The following is a 6,000-nucleotide window of genomic DNA, read 5'->3' on the forward strand; positions in this document are numbered from 1 at the left end:
TTTTATTAAGTCAGAAAGTATATAACATAACAACAAATAAAGTAATATGCATGTTATTGTTAACATGATGCATGAATCTATCAATAAAACTGAAGAAATGTTCTTGATTTTATGAGTAAACTTTCAAATTTAAAAGTAAAATTCTGTTAACCAAAGTCAGTACTTTGAATAACATCTAATCGGGTAGAAGGGCATAAACCAAATACCCAATTTTTCTTCTTAATATAACTAAAATAACATTTTAAAGTATTTCATCTTGTATGTACCTATATATGCAATGAAATTTATAAAAGAAAAGGTCCAGTTTTGGGAAAAACGAACCTCGTCGCCATAAAAAAAAAAAAAAAAAAAAAAAAAAAAAAAAACTCTGGGTACGGGCCTGTTTTGTTTGTAGATGTATATGTATTTCATACATCTCATTAACACATCTATAAACCTAAGTATAAGTCTATACATTTAATGTATATTACATTTACTTATATCGCCGGTCTGATTAAAACATGTGCATGTGTAATTTATGCAAGCACATAATGTGTGTAGGTATGGGTCTGCATGATATCTACACACGAATACTTGCATTTCGATATGTGTATGAATATGTATGGGTGTAATTGTATAACATGCATGAATGCATGAATATATCCCTTCACATTTAAGTACAAGTGTATGCGTGCATATGCATATTTATATACATATGTACACACATCCCATTCCATATATATATATATATAATATATATATATATATATATATATATATATAAATCACTTGATATAAAAATAGCTTACGTTACTTTTGGTAATAACTTTCACCCTAGAGGTGTAACATAAAAAAAATTATGATAGATGGCACTACTTGTCTTCAAGGGAAACTAAAGCAATACAAAGGAATTCTAAGTATCAACGGCATCTATTTCAGAGTCCTCAAATTCCAAAAGGTAACACCAGGAGCCCAGGAGTCAGGAGTCGGACAACCTCGGATGAGACTGTGTTGAAGAATAGTGTTGTGATGATGTGTAATACAGAGAGAGCTCTGTGATTTGGCGACAAGAGGCTTTTATGTAAGTACTGTATTAGTACTAAGTTGGACACCAGGAGTTAAACTCCAGCCCAGAACTCTCGGAGGAGACTTGTAGAATAGTGTTGTGATGATGTGTAATTTAGAACTCCGTGATTTGGCGGCAAGAAGATTTTATGGAAGTACTGTATTAGTACTAGGTTACGTTTACTATATGGTATGTCAATTTTGTGTTCAGACATTTTTTCTGTTCTGGCCCGTTGTTCTTTCACGTTTTAATTTTCCATAGTTTGTGTTTAGCTAACATTGGGCTAATGTCCGCGGATGTCTTTGAGAAATTGTTACAAATTTTTATCTCGAGTGGAAAAATGATTTTTAAAGCTTCAATGAGTTTTTTTTTTTTTTTTTTTTTTTTTTTTTTTTTTTTTTTTTTTTTTTTTTTTTAAACAATATGGTAATTTAATATCGATAAAGTGAATGGCATGGACAGCTTATCTACCATGTTACAACTTTTCAAAACGATTAACTCCTGGAAGGAGTTTCTACCATCACGAAAAGTTCGGCGAAGTGGTATCGTGACTAAGGCCCGTGTTTACTATGAAATTCCTTAAATAATCCTCCTATACTTATATCGTAGTCAAGTGTGACGTACGGGAAGGCATTTAGTAAATATTTAATATTTAAGGCCTTTCAAAGATTGGAATCTTGGTCAAGTGTGAAGTAAGTGAAGCCATTCTTTAGTGCAAAGCCTTAAAATGACTAAGACTAATGGGGGCTGAATTGACAGGAAAGGCCATCTAAAATCTTTGTGGCTTAGTTTTATTCCCCTGTGGTTCAAGGTACTAGTTTTTCATTATGTGAGGGCCTGTTTTTAATTAGATTAAGGCATACGTTGCATATGTCATTTAAAAAAAAATACCTTAAACAGTAAACTTACGATAATAAACTTACGATAGATAAGAGCTGGTGTTTCGTACTAATGTTAAGGAGACTTAATATCACAGCATATAAAACTCCAGTATATCAAATAGTTTTAAAGGTAAATACACCGCGGATACGACATCCACTAGGGATTGGGGCGTCCAATGTATTTCGCCGTGTTTAGTACTGGACCCTGGGGGTTGATTACAGTCGTCCGAATAAATATTACTTAAAATTCTTGCTCAGGAGGTAAAACTGCATTGAACAACCGCAACTGCCATAGTCTAGGCCGCCGCGGAATAGTACCCTAGATCTACCCATTTTTCAAATGGCCAATTATAGGGCGTGATAGTATAATACAAATCCACATGTACTTCAGATAACTACCTCAGTTAAATTGCTAGGTCCTTATACACTGGACCGTACAGCTAATATTTTAATATTTTTTACCTGCACAAAATTAATATTAAAGTATCTTTTATCACTTAATTCGACTCAAGACGGGATAATCTGTGACCGGCATTGAATGTGGTCAATTCTGTACTTTTCAAGGCAGTTTCCAGGAAAGTGGGTTTGCAAATTAGGGTGTAAGATAAAAAATCAAAGTGTGGGCATACTGGCAAGCTGCAAAAATATTTTAGTTGAAGTTAGTGCTGGTACTATACTGGCGAGCTGAAAAAAAAATCATAACTGTTACTTTTAAACTGATAATTTGAACTAAGCTATCACAGCCATCGACAAAATCTGAAGCGTTGGTTTGGCCGTGGCTAATGTGAGTGAGTAACGGTGGTGTAGTGTTTTAGTGTCGTGGCTTGCCATTCGGATGTTGCTGCCTCTCCTCTCCTTCAGGGCGATGAAAAATCACTGGCTCTGTATCAGAGAAATTTTAAGTTTGCAGTTGCGATCATTTCAAAGTTGAAATGTATTCAATAAATAATTTACGATACTCCTATTGTATGTGTTCCTTATTGGACCAGTGAAGTATAATATATAAAATCTTTGGGGAACTCTCTTAAAACTCTCTCACAAAAGATTGGGTAAGACTTCACAATTGACAAAAGATGCCATAAAATACTAGCTCGCCTAAATTGTGGTACAGCAGCAGGTCCAAAAAAGTTTTATAGCCGTAATCTTGAGGTATGAAATTGTGTAACGCTATTTCCTTCACAAGTCAACAGCTCAACTTGAGCCTCTGACAGGTGATAAGTATGTAATCTAGAGCAATAATTCCGATAAAACTGATCCGAAGTTATTGTGAAGATAATGTGCGTTTATACAGGAAACTTAAAACTGTGAGCTATCACTTGGTGCAATTGTAGGCACTTTTAATTTATCTGCTGATTACCATTTTGCAGGACTTTGAAAGCCCCGAATGTGTTATCGGGAAAGCCACGAATATGTAATCTGTTATAGATTACTCCTTCAAAAGCCTGCTTAATTCGGTTTGATATTGCTTCATCAGATGCATACGAGGCATTCTTTGTATATGACTACGAAATTTCCCACTTTTTACGCCTTTCAAACTTTGTCAGTTCCCGTTTCAGCACTGAATGACATCACTGGCCCCAGCGCTTGGCATGTGGCCTAAATTTTGTTATATTCAATATCGGCTTACGTAGCTGGGGTAGTAAGCAACGCAGTACATCTGTTGACTGTCTGTGACAAAGCTTTAAAAATTTGAAGCGTTGGATGCAAAAATATCTTGTATTAGAAGTGTAATATTTAGGTAAGGGAGGTAGCTAACTTTTGAAAGATTTTTTAATCAGTTCTGAGAAAGATATGTGTTTTATGGTTTAATTGTACACTCAAAAGTTTTCTCGTGTTTGGGTGCGCTGTGCACCTTTCACTATTGCCTTAAAAGACCTTTGCAGAGCTTTGCTCTCTTCCAGATTATTGACGTATTTAGATAGAGGTCCTCCAGAGGACTTCCAAACAAGTTTACTATGAATTAACCATTTCTGAAGTAAACAAGCTGGATTTCGGCTTTTAACTCTTCATGTAGACTGCATTACCTACTCATAAGATTTTAGTGCACTTTGAGTTACAAATGCTACCTAGTTCACTTTATTTAGCTAAAAATGGTATGTAGTGCTCTGCCTATTTTCTTCAGTTAAGAAAAGCAAAGTTTATAATGATATAACCCCGATATTATGACGTCACTGTTGCAATGGATTTTTCCCCATAGGGGGTTAGTGCACTAAATGCGGTGCACTGTAGGCATTACTTAAGGTTCTTTGCAGCGTTCCTTCGGCCCCTAGCTGCAGCCACTTTCATTCCTTTTACTGTACCTCCGTTCATACGTAACTCAGAGGGTTTTCCTCTTTTCCTTTCAGCCCAATGACCTCATAGGTCCCAGAGCTTGGCCTTTGGCAAATTTCTATGACATTTTGATGGATATTTTTTGCTTGGAGTTAATCGTGTCACAGTAGTCTAATGACTTTAAAGTCGCACCAATGTGAACTACTGAAATTCCTCTTAGTTGCTAAATGCGGTTGACAAACTAAGGGACTGGACTAGGTCACTTTAATAAATGGTGTAAGACACTAGGCTGTCCTAATTTGTTACGAAAAGCTGTCGATTAGGTTTGCACTCCTTAAGATCAAGCGTTTCTTTTGGTAGGTTAAATAAAAGACTAAAGCTCAATATTTGTGGGAAAGGCATGATCATACTGGTAAGGTGTAGCCTATTCAGAAATCCTGAGGTAATTTATTAAATATTTTGTCAAAACTTGACACTAAACATAAAACATACCAAAGGTTTTGACGCAGTTAAGTGGGTTAGATCCACTAATATCAGAAAAACCTATCATGACATTTTGATAAGGACCTAGTACCTTGCCGAAATCAGTCCGAAGTAGTTTTAGAGCAGAAAAGGCTACGTAAAGCTTCGATAAGTGAAGTTAAAAAGTATTAGCCATTTTGGTGAGGGAAAAAACAATGTGAGTAGTCTTGAGTTGCTAAACTTAGGTGGTGGTTTCTTTTTTTCTAGGAATGAAGGTGGTTGAAGCCACGCCCCTTTTTGGAGGAAGACTGATGAGAAGTCAAAGACGGAGCGTACTGAGACGGGCATGGCTTGTAGTAGGAGAGTGCTGTTAGAGGCTGACCTTGGGGCAGACTGCCTGTAAATGGACAATGGTCAGATTCTAAGGCCAACGTAGGACCTTCATCGTTAGTAGTGATGCATGCGTCTTCCGGAAGTACCCCGTGTCACATCACTCTTCAGTACAGGTAGTGTAATTGCGTAACACTGAAATACTAGTTAAGTTTCAAGCTTAGCATCATGTAATCAATACACCTTTGGAACAATGTTAAATTGTCCGTGTAATATTGATCCCGTTGTTTCTTGATAATTGGTTAATTGAATTTTTAACTTTGTGGGACGATCCCGTTGTTATTTGGTTAATTGAACTTTTAACTTTGTAGGACGATTCATACCACAACCCGACAATAGAATTACCTCGGGGGGACGAGATCTATTAATGGGTTCTGCTGACATCCTCTATGGACCTACAGTGGACCTTGCTTAAGGGACGAGGTATAATTATGATTAAAAATAAGGAAGATATAGAGCAACCATAGCTTCAACAGGAAGCTCTTGATTGTATGGTGCACATAATTTGCTTTCTTGTAAAATTAAGTTTTAATCTTGCACTGATTTCAGATGTCTTGGTTAACATTCATTAAAATTCAAAAATTGTGTAATCTCTCTTTTCTAATTTAAATAAAAACCAGAACTGAAATTTTTAAGATTGTCTAGTTGTTCAGTTGTAATTGCGTTTTGTCTTTTATCTTGCCATCATAAATTTGTAACTGGTTATCATTATATAGTAATATTGTTGGTCTCAATATCTACCATGCAGCTGGAACATTAGAGCGTTCTTAAACATACGATGTATTTGTAGGATGGTGTAAAATAGGCTCGACACATTTCAGTCAAGTTCTCGTGGAGGATATTTTAAATATGGAAGCATACTTCGGTTTTTCACGCTGTATGAAGTTTGATGTCCAGATCCTCCACATAAAAGGCATGAAGGCAAAATATATTTGATTCAGGTAATTTACA

The 6,000-nt window shown here is 35.9% G+C and overlaps 1 long non-coding RNA gene across 2 annotated transcripts; it reads left to right on the plus strand.

The window, feature by feature from the left end:
- The first annotated feature begins 853 nt into the window (after positions 1–853).
- LOC135212338 (uncharacterized) lies at positions 854–6,000 on the plus strand. Of its 2 annotated transcripts, XR_010313879.1 has the most exons (4): positions 854–1,060; positions 4,927–5,165; positions 5,361–5,472; positions 5,840–6,000. It is a non-coding gene; the product is annotated as an uncharacterized LOC135212338 (long non-coding RNA). The 2 variants fall into 2 exon arrangements; XR_010313874.1 differs by having other exon boundaries at positions 859–1,060; positions 5,361–6,000.

The sequence above is a fragment of the Macrobrachium nipponense genome, chromosome 19 (genome assembly GCF_015104395.2).
Source record: "Macrobrachium nipponense isolate FS-2020 chromosome 19, ASM1510439v2, whole genome shotgun sequence".
NCBI classification, from domain to species: Eukaryota; Metazoa; Arthropoda; class Malacostraca; order Decapoda; family Palaemonidae; genus Macrobrachium; species Macrobrachium nipponense.